This window comes from Quercus robur, chromosome 3 (genome assembly GCF_932294415.1).
Source record: "Quercus robur chromosome 3, dhQueRobu3.1, whole genome shotgun sequence".
In the NCBI taxonomy this organism is placed as follows: Eukaryota; Viridiplantae; Streptophyta; class Magnoliopsida; order Fagales; family Fagaceae; genus Quercus; species Quercus robur.
The window spans coordinates 13,060,658-13,073,266 of record NC_065536.1 but is presented as its reverse complement, the minus strand read 5'-3'; the positions used below and the strand labels follow the sequence as shown (position 1 = coordinate 13,073,266).

The 12,609-nt window shown below is 33.2% G+C and overlaps 1 long non-coding RNA gene across 1 annotated transcript; it reads left to right on the top strand.

Annotated features, from left to right (window-relative positions):
- The first annotated feature begins 275 nt into the window (after positions 1-275).
- Positions 276-7,237, top strand: LOC126717131 (uncharacterized). Its single transcript, XR_007652440.1, has 5 exons — positions 276-423; positions 1,511-2,593; positions 4,356-4,533; positions 6,800-6,946; positions 7,189-7,237. It is a non-coding gene; the product is annotated as an uncharacterized LOC126717131 (long non-coding RNA).
- The last annotated feature ends 5,372 nt before the right edge of the window (positions 7,238-12,609 follow it).

The following is a 12,609-nucleotide window of genomic DNA, read 5'->3' as shown; positions in this document are numbered from 1 at the left end:
AAAACAAGCTTGGACTGATATGCTGACCATTCAATGCCATTTTGGATCCCCATATGATAAAAAGGTCTTGAAAAGTCACTACACTAATTTGTGGACTCAATTCAATGAGTTGGTCAGAATGGATTTTCATGGGATGATACTAAACAAATGGTGGTTGCCAGTCATCATGTTTGGGATGCTTACATCAAGGTGCTTTAGTTTTGTTAATGTTTTGATTTGATCTATACCTTTGGTGTCATAGTGAGTGCTGACTTGACATTATACACATGCAGGCTCACCCAGAGGCACAATTCTATAGAAACAAAGCCTTGATGAACTACAATGATTTGTGCTTGATATATGCACATACAACAGGGGATGGAAGATACAGCCTATCAAGTCATGATATAGACTTTGATGATGACATTCAAGGAGTGAATACTGGTGTGTTTTTATATCCTGTCATGGATCAGCAGAAATGATGCATATGCGAGTGGCATTGGAATATATGCTATTGGTTTTTTTTTGGCTTAAATTACCATTTTTCATTGTAATTGATTTGGTTATACTATCTAATTCTTTATTATTACTACTATTTTATTCTAGAGAGTGTGCATAATACAAGAAAGTGACATAAGCAACAATCCCCTCCCCCTTTTTCTCATGAGTCTATCCAGAGATAGATGGGACTCTATGCCCCATAGAATTTAATAAATTTTGAAGTAAAAATGGCCTTTTACCATCTTTGAAATTTGTACACTGCAATCCCTCTTTTAGCTAGTCTTTGGGCAGTGATCTCTGGTCTGCTTTCCACAAGAATCAGTAATGTGCTTACTGCTGATTCTGTGCTTAGCCAATTACGACCTAAGTAGTACCTAATGATAAGACTTGTAGTTGTGTTTCTTTGCAAACCTTTTTGTATCAGAGGAGAAATAAGCACCTTTATTTACATCCACATAAAAGAGGAAAAAAATGTTGCAGAGAAATGAGCACATCGTGCTTGGCTTTGTGAACACTTGATTGAACTGGCCTTGATGGGTTTTTTTTTGGAAGCGATAGTAATTAATTTCATATCTTACTTCATTTGGTAGCTAGGAACTGGATGCAGTAAGATTGATTGAAATTACATATGATCTATGTTAGCTTATTGTAATGTGTATTTCAAGATAATCTATTTTGAATGAATAAAAACTACTTTTACTGATTAGGTGTTGCAATGAATAGCCTTGTACCGACAAGTAAAGGGCATTCAAAAACAGATTGGACATGGACCAATATTTTGTCAAGCTTTTGCTGGACCAACTTAAAAAAGGCAATAAGATCTGTAATCCATTCAAGAAACAAGCATGGAATGATACCTATCAAAAAAAAAAAAAAAAAAAGAAAAGAAAAAAAGAAACAAGCATGGAATGATATGGTCACGTTGTTCAATGGAAAATTTGGCTCTAAATATGAAAAGAGTTACTATTTGTCTACTTGGTTATTGGTATTCATTTTTACTGTATTTTCATGTGTACAATTGCTGATGTAGGCACACCCAGATGCGCACTCATATCATAGGAAGGCCTTGCTAAGCTATGGAGATTTGAATTGATATTTGGAAATGCAATCAGCAACGGACATTGCAGTCATTTATGGCAAGGGAGAAACTTTGAAGATGATATAATACATATCAAGACGGGTTAGGTTCATTTCTTGAATGTGTAGGAGGACCTTTATAGGGAACCTGTATTCTTGAGGACATCCTCTTCAATTTATTAATATAGTCCTGTTTACTTATCGAAATAAAAATGCTGGTTTCATCTTTATACATGCAACTTGGGATTTATTGATTGTCACAATTAGGACTCTGGTTAATATTAGGGTGTCCAGTAGGTCTTTAACCTTCACAAATGGAATTTTATCAGATATGTTTAATTACAGAGATTCGTATACTGTATGACAGTTTTTTTTTTTCTTGATGTATGCTATCCTTAAATGGAAGTTCAATTTATAGGTTCTAGTTTTTTCATTACATGCCTGTAGGCATGCCCAGTTCATTAAGATCCATGAGATTTTAATTCATTTTAATAATTTCTTTAAATTTTCTCTTAGGGTTGGGACAGATTTACTAGGCTGTGGGTATTGTTCTGTAGTCTGTACCCATCTTATTGCTATCCGATTATGTTGTTGAATTATATGAGTTACTGTTTGTCAATGATGGCAAGTATAATGTGCTTCTAGCATAATTTATGTTTAAAAGTCTGAAATGTTTTGTTGAATGAAAAGTTATTTATTACCCTCATAAATCAGTTAGTTTTGCCTTTCTTGTAGTTGAAGAAAAGGAGGGCTGTACCTCTTCTAACAGTGAATGTCTTTAAACAAATTGGACATCAACAATGGATCGTTACCTCATTGAATTGTTACCAGACCAGGTGCTTAGAGGGAATAAAATTGGTCATGGATTTGTGTCTGAGGCATGGATTGAAATGGTTGGACTGTTCAATGCAAAATTTGGATGTCACATGACAAAGATGGTCTAAGGAAAAGATACAAACATTTGAGGGGACAATATAATGATATAAAGGTTCTTCTTGACCAGGGCAGGTTTTCTTGTGATGAAACGGGAGAAATGGTAACTGCTGAGGATTATGTCTGGGATTCTTATACCAATGTGAATTGCCATTAACTCTTTCTTGTATCCTTTAGATATTTGTAGTTTTTTTATGTGGCTTATTTATAAAAAATGCAAGTGCATCCTGATGCTCAGTCATATAGAAATAAATATGTTCCCAGCTGTCACAAATTATGTGTTTTATATGGTGAAGAAATTTGTAATGGAAGATACAGCATTTCGACGTGCAATGCAGATCTTGACAGTGAAGAACCAGATTTGAGGATTCGAAGGTTTCTTGTTTCAGCTACAAGAACTTCCCAAATAATTTAAGGAAGTTATTATCTGCTTATTTATTGTCTTATTTTCTTTGTTGTGTTCTCAACCTACTGTTTGATTGTTGAATGCCAGAGTATGTCTCCTTGTTTTGCAGTGTTTGATTTGCATCTTTGGGGGTTTTTGTCACTTCCCATTCTCTTTCTCTAAATTAATGGGTTCTTTCATGCGGGATACTAATTTAATTTGAAAGGACATTTATGCAAAGTAAAAGTATAATTGATGATCATATTATTTGTTTTTGAATTCAATATCTTGTAAATTCGTAATGGTTAAAAAGCCTTCAAAATTATTCGAGAAAAAAACATTAAATTATCTAGTTAATGGACCAGTAAAGTCAGAAGCCCTATGCTTTTTCAGACTCACTAAGATACACATCTAATTGGCCATTGTCAAGAGATTTCTTGAAATGATTAGAATTACTGGTTTTAATTAGTTTAGCATATTGTCATGGTGTTTTGAAAAGGCTCAGTGGTATTTATTTTGAAACAGATAGCTTAAATGAATGTTGCTAGGAATTTAAGGTTTGATTAATGGAATTGTCATGGTGCCATAAATTTTCAGATAGAAGACTCAGTTCAACCAAAATGCACTTTGTATTATGGAAAATAAATAAATATACAGATTCAACCAACCAAAAAGAAAAATTTAGAAGTTGGAGTAAGAGTGAATCCTTGAGCTTAAATTTTTGGGTTATATAGTCTACTGATAAAGTCATTGCTTGTTAAATTTGGTGCATTTTAAATTCATTTGAGAGTAAAACAATTTTACAAAGTGATTAGGTTTGGTGGATTAGTATTTAAAAAAGAGTGACTTAAACTCAGGAATAGATTTTGCTCCCTTCAAAAAATGGGGGAAAATAATGGTTTTTATTTTATTTGAATAGTTTATGATCTTAATGGTCTTAAAATGCAGTTGAATTGGATGATTGTGATAAAAGATGGGTTTGAATTTGATTTGGTATCTGAGGCCTTAATGCTATGATCACCTGCCTAGACTTTGGCATTGTAGAAAGCCATTTCCCAATGCTGATTTCCCTCCAGGTGTTTGTGTGAAGTTGACTAGTAGTTATGTTTATCTAGGTTGTACTTTTTGAACAACAACTTGTTGGGACATAATAATTCAATACCATCATCTTTGTTTGAGGAAAATCCTATATTATGATCTGTTAGACAAATTGTGTTCTTGCATTTACATGATAAATATTAAATAACTGTGCAATAATGCTTCTACCTAGTGAGACATCTTTTGCATGGATTGGTCTTTTGGTAGTTGACATGGGCATGTTTCTACAACATTTCTGCATAAGATGTTTGCCTTAGAACTCCTGGCTGCACCCTTTCATTTTATTCAAACTTTGCAGTCTCGGAACTAGCTATTTTTTTTTCATCACTGTGTTTTGATATATCCTTTTCTACTATGCTCACCTGCTGCTGTTCTTTTGTAGGGATTTATATGTTCTCCTGGCTCTTGACTTTTAATGTAAAAATCCTTCTTGGTGTTTTCATGCTGAGGACTTGAAATTAAATTTTAAGGTCCAAGGGACAATTTTATTGGCTTGATCTGGTCAAACAAGATAACCAAAAAAAGGGGGGGGGGGGGGGTGGCAAGCATTTGTGCAGTTGGTGAGTTCTTTCTACTCAATATTTATGTTTTTGCTTCTTAGTAATTAGATTTTTGAGAAATTCAAAAGTTTTCAATTTAGCACAGTTTAAAGAATCTGATTTAGATACCAAAAGATATTTGCTATTGTTTATTTAAGTACTAATGTATGATTGTATATGCTGAAATATAATTGTGGGGCATCATATTACATTAGGTTATCTGTCTCATACACACCTGTTTATGTATCAACTGTTCTATTTTATAACCCCTAAAACAAGACAAATTCTTGATGAGAACATAGTATATATGTAAGCACAACTATAACAAAAACAAAGAGGCAATTGTATTGATCTGTTTTTATTAGTCATCGGTCCCTGCATAAAGAGTAGTAACGTTTCAATTCAAGAATGGAAGAAAAACATAAAATACATTGGCAATGCTTGGCGTATGTTCTTGCAATTCAGAAGTCATGAAGTCATCCCAAAAAATGTGCTTCTAAACAAAAGATGACGTGTAGTGATAATATTGAATAGATTTAAAAACCGGAAGTGTCAATCACATAATTTTAGAACATTTGGAAGCCTGTGACTAGAACTAGATAAAAAATTCACTTTTGTCCATGAGACGGATTGCATCCCCGATACCATTAATTACTTGTTAGACCAAAAATTTTCTTTGATCTTTGCTTTGAGAGATTTCTGAATTGAACATGAATATGGGTTCAAGTGAATTGGTTTGAGCAGAAGTTGAATTGGCAGGTGTTCTAGGCTGTAAGGCCGGTTTTCTTTCCATGTTAATAAGGGTTTTATTAACGTATGCCCTTAGGGCATATGTTTGTAAACTATTTTAGGAAATTATTTTATAGAAAAGCAAAAAAGTGATTAAATTTTTCGACAGTTTTTTTAATTTCTCATAAAAATTTCCTCAAATAGATGATTAATGTGTGCCTTAAGGGCATACATTAACCTGATCCTTGAAGAAATTGTACTTGTCAGAAGAGGATAGGATCACCTTTTAAGGAGCACTATTTTGAGTTTAATAACCTATTGTCTTTGTCTCTTGGGTATGCAATTCCATGTGGCTCATTCATAAGATAAATTGAAGTGCATTTTCTGTTTTTGTGTTGGATTTCATTTGATAATTATATTTTTCCTTTCTTAGTATTAGATCAAAAATTTTCAAATTTGGAACACAAAAAAAAACCTTATTTTATTTAATAGATTTTCTTGTCCTCTTTAGGAAGAGGTGCCCTGTCTTAGATCCAACTTTTTTCATCCTAAATTATTCCCTTTTAAATGTTTTTGTTATGAGGCTCTAATTATTGTTATTTGCGAATGAATTTGTAATCATGTTAACAAGTCAGTGGTAAGGTGGTGGAGCCCTATCTCAGATCCATTTGTAATCGTGCATTAAGTTAACATGTAGTTGTATCTTCTTCTATTTGAAGTTGAAAAGAAATGGGTAAAATATAGTTAACACCCTTGTGGTTTGGGCTAATGTCAGCCAAGTCCAAGACTTTTCAAAATGGACCAACTTGGTCCATAAACTGTTACTTATTTTCTCCTCTTTCTCACAGTGATTAGGGACAAAGTTGGTCAATTTTGAAAAGTCTCAGACCTGGCTGGCATTAGCCCAAACCTTAGGAGTGTTAGTTGTATTTTGCCCAAAACAAATCTTTGTTCTTTTGGAATAGATATGTGATATCTTCTTCATTTCTATATCTTGTAGTTCAATATGAGGCTAGACATGCTCATAATTAAAAGATCTTTCTGTATGTCAATTACCTTTGATTCTATACCCAAATTGAGTGTATCTTTTTTGGGTTAAGTTATATTTGGGTTTTAAGCAGTTCTTAATATAACGGTGTTTTTGCAACATCGAGTCTGATTTCCATTCACTTTAGGCAAGGATTGTTAGCACATGACTTACTGAATTTTTTTTAAAAGGCTTATTTGCTAATGAGGATATCATCAAAGTTGCATACAATATTCTTGTACTTTTGTCATTCTGGTATCACTAAGAATGAAAGGCAGCTGTTGTGACATTAAGTGCACAAATATAGGCAATTGTTTCATTTATTTGTTAATAGATGGTATTTGAGCAAAGATAGATAGCAGTTATTTGAAGACTTTGCAAAATGATTTTAAATTGTTTGGGAATATTTTTAGATTTATATGATATGGTGTGCTTGTAGAAGAGGGGGTGGGGTTCAAGATGGAGGAGGAGAAAGCAACTCAAAGTTCAAGTCATTAAACTAACTTGTATATATTGGTGAGGTTATTGTAGGTGAAGAGGATGACCTCTGTTGCCAATAGTGAGCTTGATGAAAGAGTACTGGACATCATGGATCTCCTCAATTAGAATGGCTTTGCTTGGGATGAAATTTGCAAAATAGTGGCAGCTGATGTTGAGCTTTGGGAAGCTTGTATGAAGGTGCCATTCTATCTCATTAGTAATGTTGAGCTTTGGGAAGCTTTCATTTCCCAAAGCATGGCGCATGCACAATTGTATTTTTTTTTTACCCTTCGATGAAATGACATTACTACTTTCTTCATCAAGTAAATTGAGTGTTTTTGGGTAATATGGAATGAAGCACGATCATATTAATTCTATACTAATTAATGAATTGTATAATTTTGAGTAGCTTTCATTCATTTAAAAGTGACATTTTGCAGGATCATCTGGATGCAATTGCGTATAGAGATAGGATCTCATATTTGTGAATTGTGCTTGATTAATGTTAATGAAAGTCAAAATGGAAGATCAAGTTGTTTGGACATGAAAATGGAGATCAACAATATTGCCCTTCCAATGGGGTCAATGATATAACTTGGGATATGCAATATCCAACTAGGGAGTTTGAAATATCTTATCAGTGGAAATAATAGAAAGTTTGTAACTTCTTAAGCCTTTGCATGATCTCAAGAAGTTCAGAGGACATCTAGGAAGAGATACAAGAAGCAGATGAGCAAATGCCATGAGTAGTCAAAATTGTTCCTAACATAGATGAGAAGCTCTTTTTGGAGGCTTGTGAACTTTTAAAAGATGAGAGAATGGCCAAGAAAGATTTTTGGGAATTCATTCTTCAAATGTTTGGAATATAGTACCGGCGTGTCTTATGTGGTTAACTTGGAAGAAACCCAATGCCCAAACATTTTGTGGAAATTGAGAGACATATAGATCGGTTGAAGTCTTTGCTACTTAGGACTTTGAGTGGCCTCGTATTTGGGGTTTTATGCATTGTATTTCTTTGTTTGATTTCCTTAATTTTGTTAGCTTATCCTTTTGATTATTTTGTATTTCATTTCTTTGCAGTGGTGTACTATTGTACACTCATTGTCTTTTCTTATCAATAAAGATTTTATTACCTATCAAAAAAAAAAAAAAGGTCAAGAAATTTGCAGTGGTAAATGGTTATCAAGAAAGCTTTGACGGTACATATATTTTTTTTGTCAATTTGGAGTTAAATTTAGCTATGGTTCATTTCATAAAAATTAAAAAAAAAAAAAAGAAAAAAGAAAAAAAAAAGATATGGTTCCAAAGTTTTGTCAGTGTAAATAAGATCTAATTTTAATTTGAAGTATTTTATCAATACTATTTTCTACTTGATTTCATTTTATATACTCCAATTATTTTCAGTGTTGAACGCTTTGATGGAAGTCAATTTGATTTTGTTGGGAGCACCTGCATGGTGATGTTTACTTTCTCTATTCTTGAAAGAAAAAAGTGACCAAATTTTATATTAGTTATCACAATCCTTCTCTAGGCTTGAGAGTTGAGATAACCCTAGAAGACATAAGTTATTGAACATACTTTCAATTACACCTAAGGGCATTTGATTCGCTGTGATGTGTCTTTGATGTGATACACATTACGATTATATGACATTAAGATTTTTGGTAAATGTTATTTTTTCCAACATTACTATAATCTAAAATTACAAAATATATCACATCACCTTACCTTAATCCTTCCTAAATAATGTAATGTTATATTCTTATATTGAGATTGCATTAATATAAGATTACAATAATGTAATATTACGATATAATGTAACATCACGGCCCTTGATTTACTTTTAGAGCATCTTGTATTTATATGTTTTAAAAATAAAAATTAGTTGTATGTCTTTTCTAGTTTAAATCACCTTTTTTAGGTGGTTTGGGCTTATGCTTATAAACTTTAACTACCAAGATATAAGTTTCTTCTTTTCTTACACACTGTTTCATAGGTGGGTTTGGATTTATGTTTGTAAATTTCATCTACTCATCTCTTTTATTATTAGCAAAATTCATGCTGAAATGGCAAAGAGGGTGTTGTTTGCACCCAATTCATATATAACTTATTTGGCATTTCTGCCATTTGGGCTAAGAACAACCAAACAATTTATCCTTACAACCTAATATGTCAAAAGTTACCCTATTTGTTAAACGGTATATCGTTTATGATCAAAGATGTAAAAAATTGTGTTGGTTCATGTCATTTAGATCTAAGTTCAATAAACAGTATGCTGATTGCACTGTATACTTGAGTAGTAGACGTGAGACTTTGGATTGGATGCTAGATCCTAGAAGCATTAGCATTGCACTAGTTAATTAACTATGGATTGGATGTGGAATTAGTAGTAGTTGGTTGCAGGTGTGGGTAGTGACATTAGCAAAGGTGCGCGGTGCAGTGTAGCATAGTGGAGTTGAAGTGTGCATTAGCAAAGACAAAGTGAGAAAAATGTAAAGAGAAAGATTAAAAAAAACCAAGGAAATAATATTTTGATAGATGGAGAAAATAAATATTGAGTCTAGCAAATGGATATATTTGAAAATGATTAGTTAAAAACAAAAGAGCGGAGGCTAATTGGATGCTTTTAGTAAATATTAATTATGTTGCATAAAACCAGCGTTGTCCTATTCACAGTGTCCTTAATCCTTACTTTTTAGATAATGACTGGTGGCCAAGACTTCTCTTAAAATGAATAGATTATTAAATATATAGATAAAACAATGAAAAACTAATAAAGTACATTTTGGCTCTTAAAATTCGGAGTTGTTTTCATTTTGTTCCTCTACGACTCAAAATTTTATTTTGGCCTTTCATGTTTAATTCCATTTTCAAATTGGCTATTTATGTTTTAAAATTTTGTTTTGGCTCTTCATGTTTGATTCAATTTTTTGTTTGCTCTTTTTAAGTTTTGAATTTTCATTTTGACATTTTATTTTAGCTATTCATGAAAATAAAATTATATCCAAAAACTAAAGTAGCTTGTTTCTTTTGATTATGGCTTTTTGATATATATATATATATATATATATATATATATATATATATATATGTATGTATATATATATATTTTAATCCTCTCTGAAATGTGGTGTGAACAAAATCTTTCAAACACTACAAGCATAATGTTCCAAAAGTCCCGTGGAACACCCTTTTTTTTTTTTTTTTTTTTTTTTTTAATTTTTTTTATCCATTTGGAATTTGACCACTATGGCTTTGCAGAAATGGCCATATTTTTAGACAATCCATCATGTCTATGTAGGAGCTCAAACACAAAACAATCCACTTAACACGGATGGTAGTAGAAAAGGAAATACAACAAGTGTGTCCTTAGGAATGTGAAGAGAACCTAAATTTATGGCTTTTCCCTTCGTTTGGGTACCACAACGAACAGTATTGTATAATTGTAAGCGATTCTTTAAGGGAACCTTCTCATTTTTGCTTTTCAATTGCGTTTTTTGGGGGGTAAACTGTGGCTTTCTAGTTTCTAGCGACTTTAATAAACTAATGTACTTACCTTTTGGGGGGAAAAAAAAGGTACTTTACTTATTTCCTAAATTATATTTCTCTATATATTAAAAAAATTGTGAAAAAGTATATTAAAATAAATAAAATAGCTTTTATTAAAAAGAGAGTGTTAGAGCCAAAAGCCTTGTAACTGAATTGGCACCTCTCCAAGTACAAAGTACTTGGGGATCTAAGGAGGAAAGAGTTCGAGCTGCGGGGTTAGCAGCATATTATAATTATTTCTCAAAAAAAAAAAAAAAAAAGAGTGTTAGAGAGATCCAAAATTGTCAAAACATTCCATCATAAAAAAAAACAAGGGAATGTTTGAGAGAGAGTCACTCGACAAACCAACCAACCACACCACCAGATTCACCACCTTACTCCAAATCCCACTTCACCTTCGGATTCTATGCAGACTATTTTTTTTCTCATGTTCTCCATGTCTGCAAAATTTACAAAAGATCAAAATAAAAATTATATTATCAATTAAATGTTTAAATTTTAATTTTTTGTAGTATAATATTATTAAAAAAAAAGTTTATAAATCGAATAGTAAATAAAATTGATTGATATGAAATTTTATGTATGTTAAAAATATAAAGAACATGTATTCCAATGATTAAATTTTCAAAATCTGTAATCATGTTATAATTTTAAAGTAGGAGTTGTAACCTTAAATTACAATCAACTCTATACCCAAACTTCATTCTTTAACTAAAAGAAATTCATAGAATATTTACAAAATAGGACAATGTCAATATTGTTCCACGCGGATTCCTCCTGCCTTAACCTCTCGGAAGGCTTTATTTAGTATCATTGTACTAGTTTCTCAAAAAAAAAAAAAAAAAAAAATTAGTATCATTGTACTAAATATTTTTTTCTAAAACATAATGCATTGTCCAATGCCAATAGCTAAGAAAAATCGTTTTCTTTATAAGGGGACACATTTTAACCTTACTGTATGGACAAAATTTAAATACACTTTCTTAGGTACAAATAAACTCAAAAGGCAATTTCAGAGATTTTCGATATTTAACAAATGTACAGAAAATCTCTTTGACGGGTTTCTCTCTGCCTAAGAAGCTAGTGCCTTGTTCTAACTTCTTTGGCTTTGTAGAATTGGGGTGTCACTTCATTGGAGGTGTGGATTGTATCCTTGGGATAGTAAGACTATCTCTAGGTTTGTTGGGTTCTCTTTCAGGGGATTGGGAAACAGTTTGTGGGGTAAGTGATCATGGATGAGCTAGCAAATTCTTGGAACCGCCTTACCCTCTCCGAGAGAGAAGGGCCAGGGTGTAGTCTCACTCACGAGGAAACTGTCAAGGAATTCTCCATCGCTGCGAAATTCTTGACAAGGAGAGCTCTCAGTGTGGATGTAATAGCTAAAACTTTTACACCATTGTGGAGAGCCAGGAGTGGGTTCAAGATTCAGAAGTTTGAGGACCATAAAATTTTATTCACTTTTGATAACGAAGAGGATGTGGAAAGAATTATTAGTAGCGAACCATGGAGTTTTGATAAACACCTGGTAGTAATGGAGCGTTATGAAGGTGATAAACCTTTGAATGAGATCAGGTTCGAGAGGACGATCCTATGGGTGCAAGTGCATGGACTTCCTGTCAAGTACATGAGTGTGGAAGCCGGGATAAAAATATGTGAGGTTATAGGTCAGGTGTTTCGGCCAAAGGAAAATAGGGTGTTTGATGCGAGTCACTTCATCCGTCTACAGGTATCCATTGATTTATCTCTACCATTGTGTCGTGGTCGCCTTATATCACTGCATGATGGGAAAGAGATTTGGGTGTCCTTCAAATATGAAAGATTGCCCAATATTTGCTATTGGTGTGGCCGGTTAACTCATGACGATCGAGATTGCGATCTCTGGATTGAGAGTGAAGGGACGCTGAGCATTGATCAAAGAGAGTTTGGTCCACAGCTGAGAGCTCCACCATTTATTCCATCAAAGAGGAATGTTATCAAGGTTCCTGGGTATTATGCTGAAAAAAAGAAAGGCAGCACGACCACCATGGCAAGCCAAGCTTCAGGCAAGCCGCCACAGCAGGGGAGGGGAAGAGGGTTGGACCGTGCGTGCAGTGAGGATGAACGTTACGTGGGAAGCATTAACTCACCATTAAAGTGCAACGGATTCTCTGGAGTAAACACCTCGGCTGAAACTGAAAATTAGTAATCATATCCAGTTAATACCGTGATTGAAGGAGCATTTAAGGGACCTAATGAGGATCAGCCGGTGCAAAATAATATTGATGATGATCTAGCTGAAGAGTTATGTTTGGAAAAGGAGTGTGACTCAGCAG